General features: G+C 33.1%; 1 pseudogene; it reads left to right on the top strand.

Annotated features, from left to right (window-relative positions):
- The window catches only part of LOC123638812, a 115,879-nt pseudogene that overhangs the window by 13,290 nt on the left and 82,338 nt on the right, over positions 1-20,251 (top strand).

Below are 20,251 nucleotides of genomic sequence, written 5' to 3'. Positions count from 1 at the left end.
AATTTTAATAAGTTAGAAATACTTGTTTATATAGTGACAGTTATTATATTACATAGAAAATCCATTTTTATGACTAGAAATGTCTCTTAAAATATTTGTATTAATATTTGAGTATATAATGATTTAGAGAATTTCCATGGAGATTATTCCTCAAAGAACTAAAAGTAGAGCTACCATTTGATTCAGCAATCCTACTACTGGTTGCCTACCCAAAAGGAAAATAAGTCATTTTATCGAAAAGACACCTACACCTGAATGTTTATTGCAGCACAATTCACAATTGCAAAGAAGCGGTGTCAGCCCAAGGGTCCATCAATTCATGAGTGTATTAATAAAATGTGGCATCTGTATACTGTGGAGTATTACTCAGCTATAAAAAAGATGACTTAATGCATTTTGCAACAATGTGGATAGAACTGGAGACCATTATCCTAAGCAAGTGACTAAAGAATGAAAAAAACAAACACCACATGTGCTCACTATTAAATTGGAACTAACTGATGAGCACACATGTGCACTGAGAGAAGTAAAACTCAGTGGAAATCATGAAGAAGGGAGGGGAGAGAAGGGGATGGGCAAAAACCTACCTAACAGCCACAATGAACACTATTTGGGTGATGGCACATTTATAGCCATGACTCAAGCATTACAAAAGCAATCCATGTAACCAAAAACATTTGTATTCCCTTAATATTTTGAAATAAAAACATAAAAAAATAGTGGATAGGAAAAAGATGATCTTTTAATTGCAGCACAACAAACACAGAAAATTAAAATCTGATTAATACGTCATTCTGCAATGTAGCAATGGTGTAGCAAAAACTGGAACAATTCTTTAAAACAGAACTTAATAGAGATTATGAAAATATTTTTAAAAAATGCTTCAATATCCATTGAGGACCAGCATTCACTGTAATTGTTTACTAACCAATTAAATCTTAACAACCATATATTTTAAATAACCCTATCACTCCAATTCATTGTGTTGTCATGCTACCTTTCAGCTTATCCTTTTATTGATGGGACCCCATTCCTAGTGTGGGTAAGGGGTCACCTGCTCTAGATTCCTCAGGTGTTGCTAATCTCCATCCTCAGCTTACTTGGTTCTTGTTTCAGAAACTGTAGCAACCATTTTTCTGACCTGACTTAGTGTTTGAAGACTTTTCATATTTTTAATTGAACTGGTTTTTCAAAATTTACTTCAAGAGGGAAGTTTTTACTTCATTGCTAATTGTATTCTTTATTTGCTATGTTCATAAAATGTGGGGTTCCTGCTTAGAGCGTTAATCCTAAGAACCACGTTATCAGTTTATGTGACACTGTAGCCAGAATCTGATTCTTCGTCTAGTACCTTTGGCAATATCAGCATTTTTCCCTGCTGTGATGATCAAAGGTAATAATCCGCTCTCTCCCAGAAAGAACTTCTTCTTATTAGACTCTAAGCCATAAATGTATTCCTTGTTGTACAACTCCATGGCACTTTCTGTGTAACAGTTTATTTGTTATGAGTCTCAGATATATATCTGACTTTAATTAATGTTTATTGGTCAGTAGATAGATTTTAAAATTTATAAGATGCACGGATTATTTTAACTTGTTTTTATATTTTCAAATTTCTCATCTTAATAATAGTAATAACAGCAACAACAATAAAAAAAGTGTTCTTCCTACTGTCTCTAAGTGCAATGGGATAATGTATTTCAGAAGTTTCACATCATTAAACCTATGCTCAGGGATAATTTTGATTATATTGTAAGCTCATTTAAATACTCTAGTTTTTATTGTCACTTTCTCTTGTGAACCTTAAGCACTGCAGTAAAAATGATCAGATAGCCAAGGGTGTGTTGAAGAAAGGTAGTTCAGGCTAACAGAATTGAGCCTACCCAGTGGGTTTGTACAGCGCTCACTCAGGTAATAATGGTAACATTAAGAATATGAAGGCAAATAGATGTTAGCCAGTGTGTAATACTATTGGGAAAAATTAAAGAGAAAATATTAATCCAACAGAGAATAAAACCTAAGCATTCCAAATAAAAATCCAATTAACGAAGTGCTTACTAGAAATAAAATGTGTTCAAAAGAAAGATAACTATACTTCCTCTTGATTCTGAAGAAAATTTCTAATTGCTAATGCTTACAACTTGGGGCCAGTGACTAGATGCAACTTCCTGAATAAACATACACATAAGAAAAAATAAATTATTGTGTTACGTTAAGAAAATTATCCAAAGCATATATTTACGTTTTAAAGTACTTAGAATCACGGTTTGGTTCTCCAGAAAACAGTTAAGACTAAAATGGATATAAGAAAAGGATCTAAAGTCATCCTTTGCATGCCAGATCACTCAAAATTAGAACCAAAATCTCTAAGGCCAGGTTACTTTCATTTTTATTTCTACAGTGTGATAAATTATATTTGAACTTTATATGTAATTACAACCTGAAGCTTTAAATTTGACTTTAGTTCAAATTGTCTAAAAATGTATCTACATCTTACTATATATAAACATTTCTTAGGCCAAAATGAAAGACAATTACAGGAAAATTACGGAGATGTAGGATAAAGGAAAGTTGTTTATCTTGAGATTATCTGAAAAAATGTAATAAGGTTTAAACATACCTACAGTTGTGTAGAAACTTCCCTTTCTAAGAAAGAGTCAAAACAAAGGGGCATTTTCTATGAAATAATCTGGTTTGAAAATAACAAGTGATGTCAATGCATGTTTTCTGAGACTAAAACACTTTTCTATGGAGGAGCATTCGTTATTCACTGAGCTAGAACTCTGCAATGTCCTGGAAGTGGTCAGGTTCCAGAATCCCACTTTTAATAATATTTGCCTGCAGAAGAAGATGCTTCCATCCAGTGTGACTAGGTATTTAGAAATACCAAGTAACTTTCTATGAGGAATTATAGCTAATTAGAATGTGAGACAGGGCAGAGAGAAATTCCATAATCCTCTTTTATTGTGCTACCTCAGTTTCCAACCCCATGAGGTCTAGACAAGAATACTTATAATTGGCCAACCCTGGGGTTCATATGGATATATACCTAAAATATTCTAAAATGCTGAGAAAGCAAATAATAAGAGAAAAGCGACAGAACAAATGGGTGGAATCTACTGTTCACTTTCCTAATTACTTTAATACGAAGATGGTCCACTAAAGTATGAAGGTGAACCTGCACTTGTGGCTTTCTTTGCTGCCCCTTATCCCAAATATACCTGGCAGGTTCTCACCTCTGAAATGCAGTTTAACTTGTTCTTCAGACTTTTAGGCCAGAAAGTCATCAAGGACATGAATGAAACCTAGAAAGCATTATTTAATCCAGTCCCCTTGTGTTACAAATGAGGAAATTTGATTCCATGTAGTATATATAGCCAATGGAAAGTTACACAGGTAGTTAATGGCCAAACGTATAGTAGCATACTGAATCTTTGCAAATACATTGCTTTTTTTAATACCTCTCCTTTTAAAATGTGTATAAATAGTTCTCAGCTTCTTGTTATTATATTGCCCTGTTTATTCTATCTCTCAGCATTAGCAATCCTTCTGCTTTTTATTCATGACAAACACTTGTTTGGGGCTTTCTTCTTTTTTTGAGACAGAGTCTCACTCTGTTACCCAGGATAGAGTTGAGTGCCGTGGGATCAGCCTAGCTCAGAGTAACCTCAAACTCTTGGGCTCAAGCGATCCTCCTACCTCAGACTCCCAAGTAGCTGGGATTACAGGCATGTGCCACCAATCCTAGCTAATTTTTGTTTGTTTGTTTCTATTTTTAGTTGCGCTACTAATTGTTTCTCTTTTTAGTAGAGACGGGGTCTCGCTCTTGCTCAGGCTGGTCTCGAACCCCTGAGCTCAAGCGATCCTCCTGCCTCGGCCTCCCAGAGTGCTAGGATTACAGGTATTAGCCACTGTGCCCTTCCTTGTCTGCAGGTTTCTGTGTCCTACTAGTGAAGCTCTCCAGTTTTAGTTTGCTGAAGATTTAGCACTTATTTGTACATCATTTGAAATTGAGAACAGTAAGGCTTGTAAAGGTCAAATGCAGTTTGTAAATACACTTTGAATTTCCTTATGTATATTTTCAAACATCTTGTGCATTTATGTTAATTGGCTCTTTATTTATATATAGGAACTATGATCTAGATATATGAAATTGCACAATACCTGTATTGCATTGATAAATATGATTAAGAATATGGGTCTGGACCCTCTTAATAGCTCTTAAGAGCTGTGAGATCTTGGATAGGTTAATTGTACTTCTCAGTTTTCTCACTTGAAAAATGGGAAAATAATACCTCTCTTAAGTATTAAAACATTTTATACACGTACTAAGAACTTAAAATCATGGCAGGCTCAATAAGCTCTCCAAAGTTGTTTGTTATTGATATTATTATTACCATTAATAAGTTTTTAGACTTTAAGATTGATATTCCAGACTTTTTATAGGTTATATGTTACATCCTTACATTTATCTTTCCCTTTCTCTCCCCACTATTAACTTATGTTATTTTGCCATATTATATTCACATATTATAAGTAATTTAAATCCCACTTGGAATACAGCAAATTATACCTAATAAAGGAAATAAATTCTCAAAAAAATAAAAATGCAAAAAATAGTAGTCTAGACCACAGGATGATACCTGGCAATACAAAAGTGACAGTGCTCAACTGGCAGGATGGGGTTTAAAATATATGGGTGAAAAATAATTGTTGCAACTTACATGCACCTGAAAAATTCATTTAAATAGATGAATAAACAGGATGAATAATTACAAGGATAAATCATTATATTTTCCATTATGTTGGGATATTCTAACACAACTGTATTAATAAATAAGTCAAAAGACCAATTAAAAAGACTAAAAATCATAGACAAATTGATATATATAATTAATAAGCTTGATTTTCTAGATATAGGTAGTAAGTTGTGCAGCAATTAAATATTTTTCCTTAGTACATACAAAACTTTTTTCAGAGTTACATAACTAAAGTATAGAACAAATTCCAAAGAATTATTATCTAGACACCATGAATTATGATTACAATACAATCAAGCTCCATATCAATAGCTAAATAAAGCTAAAGTTTTAATATGTAATATTTAGCACTATATTGTATTGTGTAAACACAACAATGTATGGGTCAAGTGAGGAGTAATAGGACAATTAAAAATGATTTAGAATTACCAATGATGATGACTACCAACATGTCAAAACTTTTATGATGCTGATAAATTAGCAATGGGAAAAATATGTAGATTTAAATATCAGAAAAGAATAAAGGCTAAAAATAAATTGAGCTAAGCATTCAACTGAAGAGGCATCCAAGAAAAGTAGAATAATAGAGATAATGATTATAAGAGACAGCAATTAATAATATAGAAAGCAAAGAACAAGCAGAAATCATTAATCAGGGCAAAAATAGGCGTTTTTTAAGTCTAGAAAAATTTAAAAACTTCTAACAGGAATAATCAAGGAAAGACAGAATGTACAAATGAATAATAGAATAAAAGTAGGATACAATTAAATGAAGAAAATATAAAAGCAGCAAGAAGATGCAATGAAATAGTTTGTCAACACACATTTTAAAATGTAAACAAATCACTAGATAGATATAATTTTAAATGACCCTGGAAAAAACTAGAAAACATACATATTCCATAGTCATGAAGGGAATGAACAATAATTTAAAATCTTTACAAAAGGAAACATTAGCCTCAGTCATTTTTTTATGGAAGTGATCATTCCAATTTTATAGAAACCTAAAAATTTCAGTCAATTTTAGTAGGCTAGTTTTATCCTGATCTTCAAAGAGAAAAAAACAACCTCCCCCAAATTAAAAATACAAGACAATTTCACTTAGGGATATAGATGAAAAATGACCAAGAAAATATTAACACATTATATCTAGAAATTTATTGAATTATAACATGAATGAAATGAAATATTAGAAGAGTGCAAGGTTGATTCAACAATAGAAAATCTATTAAATATTGTGATAGTATTATTTTTCCCTGTCTATTCCTTGGCCACAACTTGGAGGAGAACTATACCTCCCCATCACATTTATGTAAGCCTTAGGCATGTAATTTGCTTTAGCTGATGAAATACAAGTACATGTAACAGAAAGAAATGTCAAGAAGCAGCATGGCTCCCCATGATTCTTTTTCTTTCTTTCATAAAACCAACAATGTTCAAGATAGAAGCTACCCATTAGCATAAACTCCTAATTGCAGGCAACATGGAGTAGGGCTGCAGCCAACCTTGTGCTGGACGCATAGCATGAGTGAGAAGACTTTAAGGTTTGAGCTACCTGATTTTGGGGGTGCAATGGTCTGAGTGTTTGTACGTGAGGCAGAGCCCTCATGGATGGAATCAGTGGCTCTGTAGAAGAGGCCTCTGAGAGCCTCCTTGCCTCTTCTCCCATGTGAGGACTCAGTGAGAAGGTTCCTATCTACGAGCCATGAAGCAGGCCCCCACAGCCAGCCTGAATAGACTAAAACAGGGCTTGCTATTGCAGTTTAATCTAAACTATCTTGACTGACTTAGTGATTTAGCATCTTAACAAATCAAAGGTGAAAAGATAAATAAACAACCCAACTATCCTGTAAAAACTTGCAATGTAATTCAATGCCCATTCATGATAGAAAAATATGGTGATAAAATAAAATAAAGGAAGCAGCCTGACTCAACTAAAGGGGACTACCAAAAAACAATAAAAACAAAATACTAATGGTAAAATGTTTGAAACATTCTGCTTAACATCAGGAACAAAACAAGGATGCTTTTGTATAAATATATAAGTTATATATAATTGTATATAAACATACAACTTATTGTATTGGAGTTCCTAACCATCTCAAAAAGTCAAAGAAACAAAAGCAGGATAAGTAAGAATTATAAAAAAAGAAATATAGCTCATTATTTACATGAATATGGATGCTTACATTAAGAATCCTAAATATTCTACAAATATTAAATTAATATGAGAGTTTAAAATGTGACAAATTATATAAATGCTGACTGCATTTCTATATATCAGCAACAATGAGAAGATATTTAAATAAAATATGTAATATAAATAGCATAAGAGTGGAAATTATCTAGGAATAATGCATAAGATATTTTCAAAGATAATTATACAACGTACTGAAAAACATTTTTAAACACCTAAAAGAAACAGAGAGAAACAACATGTTCGTAGCTATCATAAATATTCCAGTTTGTCTGTAATTGATTTATAAGTAAAATGCAATTCTTATTAAAATTCTAACATTGTGTGGGACTTGACAAGCTGATCTAAAATTTATATGGCAAAACAAAGGGCTCCAGAATATACAAAATATTCATGAAGAATGACATATTGGAGAGCTTTGCATACCAAATATGAAGGCACATTATAATACTATAGTAATTAAGAGTGTGTGATACTGACATAAGGACAAAAAAAGAGATACACTGGACAAATGAGTGAGCATAGTAATATTTCTGCACATCTACGAACACTTCATTTGTTAAAGAGATGACATTGCCATTCAGTGGGAAAAGGATATACTTTTCTTTAAATAGAGCTCTGATAACTGATTATACCTATGAAAAATAAATAAAATGATAGATGCATGGATGCATACTTCATACCATAAGCAAAAATTAAATTTCAGGTAAATTAAAGACTTAAATGGTAACAAAAAAAGGATTTTATTTAGTGATGCACTTAAATTCCTAGAAGAATGCCCACACAGGATTGGCGCTCAACAAATTATTTGAACAAATATGTGACTATATGAAATCAGAGTAAGGAAAGATTTCTTAAAAATAAATTGTGTCTAGAATAAACCATAAAGGAAAAAAACTGATAAACTCTGATAGTTAAAAGTAAGAATTTCTGTTCATTAAAAGACAGTTAAAAATCTTTAAAAATATAAGCCACAAACTGACAGAAAATATTTGCATCAAATATACTTTTAAAATATTCGTATATAGACTAATGAACATCTGCAAATCATTAAGTAAATGAAAATCAACTCAATTTAAAAAATAAGCAAAAGATATGAACAGGTTTTCTGATAAAGAGACAATAGAAATCTCCAGTAGACATGAACAGGAGGGAAGACAAATCTACTGGTAATTTTTTTTAAGTCAGAGGTGGGAACATCTATATTTAACTTATTAATCCTTATATTACATTTATCTACATATGAACACATCTATGTGTATTTATATACACATAAAATTTTTGAGTGTAATATCATAATGAAAAAAGTGAAACAATAAAAGGGCTATGTCTGGGTAGGAACTCTTAAAAAGATACCATCGGAATTGTAAATTAGCCATAACCACAACAAAAACAGAAATAAATTAAATTTATTGAGTGTTTTTTTTATTGTCAGACATTGAACTGATAATTTTATATAAATTTTGCATACACTATCGCATTTATGTTGGGTAGGTCTTCTATGAAGTAGAGATCTAACTAGGTAGACTTTATGAAATGTTGAACTTTAAGGATCAAGTAATACACCTTGTTCCAACATTTTGGAATCAAGATAAAGAAACAAATAAAATGTTAGGTAATTGTGGTAGACATTACCTTAGTGAATTTCAAAGACATGGTCTTCACACATGCTATTCGGGATAAGTTAACTATCCATCAGGAGGGTACACTAGGGTATGTTAGGGAAATGCTTCTGCCAGCTGACCTTCACTACTTCCTTCTTCCTGATTCCTTGGTGGTTCAGTATCCATTCATTAGCAACAGCATGAATTCTCTTAATCCTGTATAACAATGTGGAAAAGTTACTCACAATCATTCATTCATCTATTCGATATTGAATGTCTATGAAGAACCAGAATCTTTTTAAAAACATAATAAGCTCTCCAATTAACATTTAATTACATGGAACAATTATTTCTTTTTCAATATTACTGAGAAAATATTTTTCTCCAGACAATATTTCTTTCTATAATACCCTTTGTTGGGAATAATTTTAGACGCTGCACAAACATTCCGAGAAGCCAAACTGCAAGAACAAAATAATTGGATCAAAAGGTCTGCTTTACTACAGCGCATTTGATTAACCAGAGCTTGCAATACCACAGCACTTTTTCAGTTCCAAGGCTAAGTTCACTCAGGGTTCTTCACTCAGGCCATGTCATAATGAGCAGTTGTTCACAGTCAATTCCTTCTCAATTCCATGTGTAAAAGCTACTGCCTCTGTCACACAGCCATGCTTTCTGTCTAAATCACATTTCAGGCTAGATTTTACACCACTTTTTTTTTCATTAATTTTACACTGCTGCATACTGTATAGTGTATAATACTGACAATTAAAATGCTTCTCCATAGGGAGTCCATCAGCCAGCAGCATCAATTCAAGCCATGTGTGCATGAAATACAGTAGTTACCATGGTCTGATGGCAGGCAGGTTGAATTCATACTTTCTGCCTATATACACCACTTGCAGCTTATCCAAGCTAGTACCACCATTTCTAGAACACTGGAAACCAGATATGCTGGACAGTTTACCCACACAGTCTGTGCTTTGCACACCAGATGACTTGCTGATTGTTTTTACATATAAGCAATAAGTGGAAGTAGCACACCGAACAGTACATTAAGCACCCTTTTGCCAAATACTGGAAAGTCTTTTCATTCTAAAATGGAAGTAGATCCTCTCACAAATTTTTCTGTTATGAATGCAAATTTAAGGCATAGTTATATTCACTGGAAAAACAGGATGATTAGGGCAAGAACTCATGCCTGCTATTTCATCTTTGCCACTAAGCTGCCTCTGTTGCCTTTGTTGGAGAAACGAGAAACTTGTTTGGTTAACAGGAATGAATCTTACAGGGTTGTTTTATTAATTTCTCTGGGAAAAAAAAAAGATCAAGTACATAGGAATACATAACAGATGTTGTTCTCACAGGGTGACAATCTCCAAGATAACCTGTTGTCGTAACTCAGTGGCCTCAGGTCAATGTCTCAACTTGGCAGAATGATTAAAGAATTTCCTAGGAAATGCTGTGACGGGAAGAAGTGCATGATATCAGGAAAGTGCCGACAGTAAATTATAACCATAAATGCTTCCTTGAAATAAGAATTTTTTTGTCTCTCGAGTAACTACAACACAGACTAAAGTATTCATTCAACTGATTTAAGACTTGCGACACATTTTTTTCCCCCAATAATTATTTAAGAAGCTTATGTCACTAATTCTGAGAATGCTGAAAAGCATTGAGAAAAGCTCTCATAAGCATGTGGAAAATGTGGTTTTTCTCACTATTTAAAAGATTGCACTTATCTTTGGAACTGCTTCCTAAGCAGAGGCTAGTGCTCCAGTTATAAGCAATATTCACATATACAGACAGATATCGTGTGAATGTGTGCATTCTATGCATTCTCGGTGGGTTGTTTAGAAAAGTTTCAAAAGGTATAATTGCAAGCTACTGAAAAAAACTCATGATAATTTTAACTAAGTAAAAAGCAGTAAACTGACAGCAATAGTGATTTGTACAGAAAGCAAACACTTTTGAAATATTATCAAGAAGCACTTTTGAAGCCATGTGAAGTCAAAAGGCTTTATTTGAAGGGTAGTGAGCTGTGTCATGGCTAACCATGTCAGTCTGTGATTTTACTGACCAGGAAATCTCCCACTAGTTGTTTTCTTAATAGAAGAAATAGTAAATTAATATTTTTGGAGGAAAAAAAGAAATATACACAGCAGATATAAGAAATACTATGATTATTCCTTCAGGGATGTTTTTCTTTAATCCACAAAGTTCTTCATTTCATATTTTTTCCTGCTGATATGAATTATGGTGGATGAAGGATAATTTATAAATAATGATTCATAAAGAAAGCACAAGGGAATAAAGATTTGTCCCAATTAGAAATGTGCTTGTGTAAGCAGCAATTGTCAAGAACCCTTATAGACCAAGGCGACTGCCCAAACCTGCTGAGAACTGGTGACACACATGATAAAACTTTCCAAAGCATAGATTTTTAAAAACATGAGAATTAGAGCTTCCAATATCAAAGAAGGAAACCAAGCATTTGGAGTGGGAGAGCCATAGTCAACAATGTTTGAATCCACACACCTATTGGTACCTAATTTCTTCATGCATTTCCCTATATTTCCCACCCCCAACACACTCGTATAGTCTCTTCTTTCTGCCCCAAATACTCTTCTCCACCTGCACCTGTTCCTCACTTCTCATTGGCTTCACCATTGTATTCCTAGTTCCAAATACACGTTGAGGTCTTTCTACAGTTGTTTTTGAATTAATAATTGCACTATAAATACTGGAGCCAACCATAACCGTGATAGGATCTCTGCCTTGAGAACCTTAGAAAATGAAAGTTAAAGAGAACTTCCAGTAAGCGTTGCTTTATTAGGGAGTTGAAACAATCTTACTACTTGCAGAAATTTTTGATTTGTCATTCCCGTTAGCAATTAAAAAGGTTCTTCACGTACGGGGCATCCTCCTGGGCATAGTCAATGCCATTACGCCATTTCCAATGCAACCTCTTTTGGAAAGGAAGACACATAGAGCAGCCACAATGCCTGTCGCATTTCCCTGTGAGTGGGAAGGATGGCTCCACAAGGACATGGTGCTTCTTCCTGCCCCGCAACAAAGCTCAACTAGTGTCCCTTTTAGTAACAACTTGTGCCTATCCTCTTAACTCCTCATGTTTTATAAAAATAAAAATTAAATGAAATTAATTCATGAAGAAGAATGAAAAATGAGGGAGAAAAAGGACAAAACTTTCCAACCAAAGGCTACTATCCATTTTTCTAGGAAAAAGAAAAGTAATGTTAACATAATTCTGAATAATAAGAATCCTATTTCAGTCTGTTCACCGTGGAGGGGAAAGAATTAAATGGTGATAATAAATAAATTTGAAATAAATATTTCAAACAAATAAGAACATCAAAATTAATTATTTACAATTTAAAATCCCATTTCCTAACATAAATTACAAATAATAGTTAATCTAGAAATATTAATATGCACATAATAAAAATGAAATTATAATGAAAGTACTTTGGAGAAAAAAATCACAAAATGATAATTTTAAAATGTGAGTCATTCAGTGCACTGACTCTGCAGTAAAAAGGCCAGGTTTGAATCCTGGCTCTGCCATTTACTTACTATGTGATCTTCAGGGGTTAACTTCTCTTCTTCTTTTCTCATCTGTAAAAGTGGACAAAATATTAAATGAGTTAATTCGTTAAAAATATTTTGAAGAATTATTAGCATCATTAAAGAAAAGCTCTAATTATTATTAAAATTATGTAAGTGATTACTATTACTGTAAACCATGGCATAATAAAAGCACTTTCTTACTCCTATTCCACTACTAAATTGAAATCATTTCTTTGTTAGAAGGGCTTTTCCACTAGACAATAAGTAGCTTGAGGGCAGTGATTGTTTTATTTTACACTCTCTTACCCTTTGAACCTAGCCCAATCAATTCATACTGTTTGTGCTCATGATTTGCTGATGATATTTACTGATGATAATCTTAATTATTCATTTATCAAACATTTATTGAGGCAATATATGTAACCAAAGTGTTTGTACCCCTGTAATATTCTGAAATTTATATATATATATACATATTTTCTGCCCAGGAAATCCTTTTCTTGTTGTTGTTTTTTTCTTCTTTCTCTAGAAAAGGCAGCAGTTATACACATTTTTAAAAAATTACATTTGGGTTGTGACATAATAAGAAATATATAGATATTGGTCTCTGCTCCTGGTTCCCGGAAGCTCCTAAAACCCTTGTGATAGGTGTGCTACGAAAATCTTTTGTTCTAATATTTGGTCTTTCATCCTGGCTCCTGAGACAGAGCTCCTAAATCCTTTGGAATTTCCCCAGTGATAGGAGCATCTGTTGTTCTAATGATTAACTCTTGGTGGGCTACTCCGTGGGGCTGGTCACCAGTAAGACCAAGCCAGGATTAGAAACTTAGAACATTGGCTCCACCTCCATCTTTTGGGAGAGGGGAGAGGGACTGGAGATTGAGTGAATAATCAATTATGCCTGCATGATGAGGCCTCCATAAAAATCACTAAAAGTATGGGGTTTGAGGAGCTTCTGGGTTGATGAACATAGCCGCATGATGGGATGCATATGGTGCATCCCAACTCCATGAGGACAAGAGCTCCTGTGCTTGAGACCCTTCCATATCTCACCCTATGTATTTCTTTATCTGTATCTAGTTGTTCATCTATATCCTTTGTAATATTCTTTATAATAAACTGGTAAATATAAAAAAGATTATTAACTGATAAAAGTCCACTGGAAGCAATCCTCGATGTCTTTAAGAGAGAGAGTTTCTGTGGTATCTAAACCAGTGATTCTCAAGCTTGGCTGCACATTAGAAACCACAAGGGGGCTTTTAAAAAAAATACTAATGCTCAGGACCCACCATTTAAATCATCAGAGTCCCTGAGCAGAGCTGTAGAGACATAAATATTTTTAAAAGGTCACAGGTAATTATATAGAAGCATCATAATTGAGAACTCTGGTCTTGAATTATGTTCATTTTTCAGTATATAGTTGATAAGTATTTATAAGCAAAATTTCAAATTTTCTAAATCTAAATCTTTACCTCTGTGGGGTTGCCTTTAAGAGTTCTAAGTAATAAAAAGTATGTAAAAGACTGTGGAGTTTTTGATGTTATTAATCAATTTTCCAACAATTTGATGTGGCTTTATTGCCCTACAACCATTGGAAGTTACTTTTTGTTTCTGTCAGGTAACCTAGATGAGTTGAGCACAATTGTGCCTGCAGGTTTTTATTTAGCTGCAGAATTAGGTTGCTAAGATATCAGTCCTTAAATGTCCTAACTTCCATTTGGGTCATGGTAAAAAAATGTCCTGGGTCAATAATAAATTTGAAAATGTATGTAAAAGTTCTCTCTTGAATAGTCTGCATGCATCCAAAATGCCCAACTAAGGCTTAAGTCACTGAAACTTCTTACTAGTGTTTTCCAAGTTCAAATATAGTCCTCCCTCAATATTGTGGGGATTGGTTCCAGGGTCCCTGCTGGATACCAAAATCTGCAGATACTCAAGTCCTTTATACAAAATGGTATAATATATGCATATAACCTACTGTGTACTTTAAATAATCTCTAGGTTACTTATACTATGTAATACAATATAAATGCTATGTAAGTAGTTGTTATATTCTATTTTTTAAGGAATAATGACAAGAAAATGTCTGTACATGGTCAGTATAGATGGAACTTTTTTAATATTTTTGATTCACAGTTGGTTGAATTCATTGATGAATAACCCATTGATAATGGAGTAGTCCAACTATTTGTGCTTTTTAAAAATTATTCCTCATTATTTGAATTTTAGTCTTCATTTAAATGCTCACCAAAAATGTTACAGTTCATTATATCCTATCTAGAACAGAATGAAATGAGAACGGTACAAGTAAAGATGGAGTTTCTTATTCATAGTTTTATGGTTAATAAGGGTCAAAGTCAGAAAGTTCAGCCAGATAATTATGTTTAAGTTATAACAATATTTTATGTTATAAAAATATCTAATTCAGCATAGCAGAGTTCCATTTCAATCCCTGAGATTTTAAAGATATTAGAGTCATAGATCTTGCTCTTAACTTATTTTCAAATACTGTACCTATTTTTTAAAAAGATAATTTTCCATTTCAATATTTTCATAGGAAAATATTGCTAGTAGTGTAAATTCTTATATTATGGAATTTTTACTCTCATGTCATTACTATTTATAAAAGCTTGAACGTCCTAGAAAATAAAACCAATGAAGTTATTTTAGCAGTTTAAATCTTCTTTGTATTTGGAATCTGCGTATTTGTTGATCAGTAACAAATTTTACTCAATTTCAAAAGTTGAAAATAAATTTATTTTTTAACATGTGACTAAACTTGGGTGGCCAATGTAAATATTAAAAAACGAATTGTGATAATCTAGTTTATATTGTACAAAATGAAATTTTCTAAAGGTAAATCAGAAACACTTTTAAAATCGAAAGACAGAATGTAACTTTGGTACCTAATGTCATGAGAGAACTAGAAAGCTAAGAAAAATATTAAATTATTCATTAATAGCTTCAGAGCTAAAACTTAATACTCACTTCCAACTTAGATATCATGATTTTGTTTTTGTTTAAAGCATTAAAAAAAGAAGGAGAGGAAGAAAAAAGGATCGTGGGGATTTCAACCAACCAGTATGTTAGCTGTATAATAAGTTACTTTTATTTTTTAATGTTGTCTTCTGGGTTTGAGAACTATTGCTATTGTTGGATGGTAACACCCAGGTTACAAATTACCCTTTGGCCTCAGAGGACATGAATGCCAGCAATTTTATTCATATTTATATTCAATCCATACTAGATAGTCTCTGAATGAAGAGTGCCAGTGAAGTCTGATTAAGTGGCAGTTTGAATATAGTAATAGACATTTTGTAAAAATTTCTTTTAATTAAATTTTGTTCATCTACTATAGTATTAGAAAACTTTTTGCCATAAAACTTTAACAGCTAATAGTTGGTAAAGGCCTATCTACACACACTTTGCTCAGAGGCTCCATAATCTCGCTTGGTACCAAGTTGTATTTCAGGACTGCCTGACTGAGCTTGGGAAAACTTGAGTTTAACTAAAGATATGACTTTGCAGTGTTCTCAAAATATAACATACATTCAAACCATCTAGGTTCACTGTTAAAATGCAGATGCAGATTCAGTGAGTTTGGGATGTAGATGAGATTCTGCAATTGTAACAAGATCAAGGGAGTCACTACTTCAGGTCCATGGAACATCCTTTGAGTAGCAAAAGCAGACTATCACCAGCTTTGTAATTGACTGAATCTTTCAGTCCCAATGCTGTATTACAGAGATAAGCAATTCTTCTTTAAGATGGTAAATGTGTTGATGAGCACACAACATTCAAACTTTGTGTACATCCTTTTATGACACCATTTTCAAATTTGAATTCTCAAAATATCTAAAATTAACCACTTGTTGGCTGGGTGAGTTAGCTCACACCTGTAATCCTAGCACTCTGGGAGGCCGAGGAGGGAGGATCCCTTGAGGTCAGGAGTTTGAGGTTGCTGTGAGCTAGGCTGATGTCATAGCACTCTAGCCCAGGTGACAGAGTGAGACTCTGTCTTAAAAAAAAAAGAAAGATATAAGAAATAAAATAATATTTCTGGTACCAAATCTATAAATCTGAAGTATTGATAGTAGAAATGCAAATACCTTACAAAGAAACTCCAGAGTAACAGATGATATACTTAGATTTGGGGTAGATTTAGAAATGGCACTATCAGCTGGGCACCTTGGCTCACGCCTGTAATCCCAGCATTTTGGGAGGGCGGAGGCAGGAGGATTGCTTGAGACCAGCCTGGGCAATATGCAGAGACCCACATCTCTACCAAAAATAGAAAATTAGCCAGAGTGTGGTGGCACCCACCTGTATTCCCAGCTACTTGTGGCAGAAGGATCGCTTAAGCCCAGGAGTTTGAAGTTACAGTGAGCTATGATGATGCCACCACATTGTAGCCCAGGCAACAGAGTGAAACTCTGTCTAAAAAAAAACAGGAAATAGATCTCCAAATAATAAAAACAAACAAATTTAGTTGGCCCCCTAGGCCCATTTGTGGGAGAGAAAAAAAATCTATTTTTGTAGCAACTGTTGCTGCTATTTTTAGCCCTTTAAATATGCATAAAGTGCTGATTGTCCCCAAATCTTCCACGTTAGCTGTTAGAAATAGCCCTATTAAGTCAAGACTATTATATCTTGAATAACTAAATTATTTTTATTTATGGTTTTGAGAAAGGGTCAAGACTCTAATAACACGAAGGTAAAAGTGTCTTTCCGTGGTAAGAATTATCTTCCAATAATTCTCTTACTGATTATTTCACAATATGTGCAATATGTTTCCCCCAACTTTAACAGATTTGAAAAGCGCAGCCTAAAAGACTTGTCTCAGGTACCACAGCTAGAGTGCTAAAATAGGGACTGGACATTGGTCTGTCTCCAATACCCACTGTTATGACTCTTTTATTATAACAAATTACTGATTAAAAAAATAGGGGCAATAATACTCACTGAGCACCAACCATATTCTAATCCCTATGGCAGCAGAAACTTTTTTCATAATCATTTCATTGAATTGCAGCTTCATATATTATGAACTCACTTTAGAGAGACAATTATTATCTGGTGCAAAATTTAATATTAATATTTTCAATTTTCTTTATCTCTAAATTTCTTAACCCATAAAAAAGAAATGATAGAATATCTATGCATAGGGTTCTCTGAGAATTAAAGAGATAATATATTTAAAATATTTATCAAAGAATCTGGCATATCATAAGCCTTCACAAAATGTTGGCTATAAAATTACGATTCTATTATTGTTATATTTTTACTGAATTTTTGCAACAGTAAATATGGGTAGGTATAATGCATATTTTTGTTAATAAGTAGCTGAGGTTTGCATTTCACATTATTTGTCCAGGAGTCCCAGAGTGTAATGGAAAGGCCAAGATCCAAACTGACAGCCACCTGATTCCAGTTCCCTATCATGTGCCTTGCATAAATAAAGCTTAATAAATTAAAAATCCAAATTCTACAAGTTGTATTTGCTTAAAATTTAAAAGTCCTTTAGTTAAATTTTTTTCTGATTTTTAAAGAACTTAACACAAAACACATTGATTAATTTTTTTTGCTTCTAAATATTTCCATAAGCATATGTAGGTGTATGTATTTGATTAGAAAAACAAATTGCATGCAGAGATACATTTTAAGATGGTGTTCCTTCAACCTCCTGTATAGCAGAGAAAGGTGTTACAGTTTTGAGGGATGATTCTACTAAATGCATTGAGAATAAATCTCAAATTTTTAGGAAGAAATATCATTGAAAATTTTCTTTTAACTCAGCAAACAATTTCAAAATCATGTGTATTCTACAGGTTTGTTCTTGAAAAGTGTTAATTTTTAAAGGCTATTTGTAGCCTTCTTGAAAAATAATTCTAAAAAGTTCTAGAAATTATATGGTAATGAAAGGTCTTATGATTTCCATACTTATTTTCTTTATCAAAGATATTGCAATGGATGTAAATATTTTTATTTGATTATTCATTCATCTTTGCTTTGACCTTTTTATAGTTTATAGGCAGTATCAAATTAATAGGCATATTAATAACAATATAATTTAATCCTTTGTAATTTTGCCAGTGAACATTTAGACTTAAAGTAACATAGAGAAAAGGTGATGTGTTGTAAGATGAATATGTACTGATGTTATAATTTTAAGCCATGTTTATGTGGCTGACTCAATTACTCAGATGTTTTGAGAGAATTATGTATCCATCTAGACAGTTAAAAGCAAAAGAAATTTTGCAAATTATGAATCTCTACTTCTCTTTTTTTAATGACCATTTGAGCAGTAGATGCTGAAAATATTCAACCATGCATGATTTCATAGAGAATATAAGAATTTTATGTCAGGATTAAACGTACATTTTGTGATTTTCCATACATTTTGCCTTCTATGCTTAAATTTAGTTCTTTGTGTCATATTGTTTTGTTTTAGGGTTTTTATTTACCCTTGTTTAACAAGAGAAACCTCTTAAACTGAAATAAGCCATGGCTGGTTTGGGATTGGTATTTGGACTAAACTTATGATTGTTTTTAAGTGCCAAGGATGGAAACATAAGATTCAAGGCTTTCCCGTGGTACAGTATTCCCATTATTTGAGTGAAAACGATAGCTCTAGACAGTTATGATAAATATTTGTTTGAAATTTCATCAGCTCATACTACATTGGCTCTGTTTCTGACAACCGAGCACTTGCCATAGATGTAGTGGCAGCAGAAGCCAGCTAAGAGCACACTGTGCTTTTCATATTGAAGGTATTTTTCATGATGCATGGAAACTGGAGGGGTCTTGAATGTGATAAATGCTTTCTAAATTATTGTTCTTTTACCATAGCCTTCCCTTTATCACTGATCCGGAGAAAATACTTACTGGCTGGATTATTTTATGAGGAATACTAAGGTTGGACTTTGCACAAACAATACACTTAATCTTACCTACTTTTAGCATTACTGCTCCCTTGAGCAAAAAATAACTGATCATAGAGCCAGATCTGAATATTTGAATGAAATAGCACTGGCCAGAAGCAAGTAGGCAGAAGAAACAGCTTTTTAAGATCTGTTTCCAGGTAAATAATAGGAGACGCAGGGAGCAGCTGGCAGGCGTTAGTGCCATCTTCCCTGTTTGCCTACCACTCCCACTGCCACAAGTGGGTAGGGGGAAGAGCTAATGAAATAAGTTAAAATAATAATAACAAAATTCAAAGCAATTTTTAATTGAATACCAACTATGGGCCAGAACTTTTGCTAAGTGATTTATGTTTATTATATTATTTGTTACTTTTAAGAATAGAATTTATTTTGAGGAAGAGGGAGACAGGCTTTTCTCAAGTGGATCAAGGTAATATAATTAATTTCGAGAAAGGTAACTAAAAGACAGGTATGCATTACCCTGAAGGAAGCCAAAATTTGTGATTCCACCGGAGTCTAATTCACCACTTTGTTTTACATCAGATAACCTGTTCAAACAGATGTGTTTCAAATTGGTAGTTCTGAGCTTCAGGAACTGGCCCCAAGGGAGGAGACAAGTATCGAAATAACTTCATTCCCTTCTTTGTTCCACCTTACATCACTCATTCTGTCTCATCTGTCTCTCATTTCTTCTCCCCTGAACTGCTGCTATATTAGATGCTGATGCCTAGATTGGCTAGTTTATTTTCACCCTAATATTTGTCTCCAGGGATAAGCACTAGTTATTATTTACCAAAGTATTAACTAAAAACTGTCCATTTTTTTCCAGTTAATTCTTATAAAATATTCGTGCAGAAATCTGGCTCTCTTAGAAACAAGAAAGCAAACCAAAATACTTGGTTTCAGAATCCCAATAAAACATTAGCTACAGTCTTCACGTAGGTCAAATTAGCAATTCACAAATGTATTAAATAAAACTTTGTATAATAATATTGAATGAAGCTTAATGTCAGTTACTTGCTTGGCTTGTAAAATTTTTTATATATGAGAAAAAGTAAATTTAATACTTTTAAAAGGCACAGCTATTAAAAGAAGAAAATTTGAAAAAGACTCGATTCCTTATAAAATCCTGACAGTGTTTATTTCTGTCACAGAAGCTCACTCATTAAAATTATGAAA

The sequence above is a fragment of the Lemur catta genome, chromosome 5 (genome assembly GCF_020740605.2).
Source record: "Lemur catta isolate mLemCat1 chromosome 5, mLemCat1.pri, whole genome shotgun sequence".
NCBI classification, from domain to species: Eukaryota; Metazoa; Chordata; class Mammalia; order Primates; family Lemuridae; genus Lemur; species Lemur catta.
Note: the sequence above shows the minus strand (reverse complement) of the source record. Positions and strands in the feature narration are given on the sequence as shown.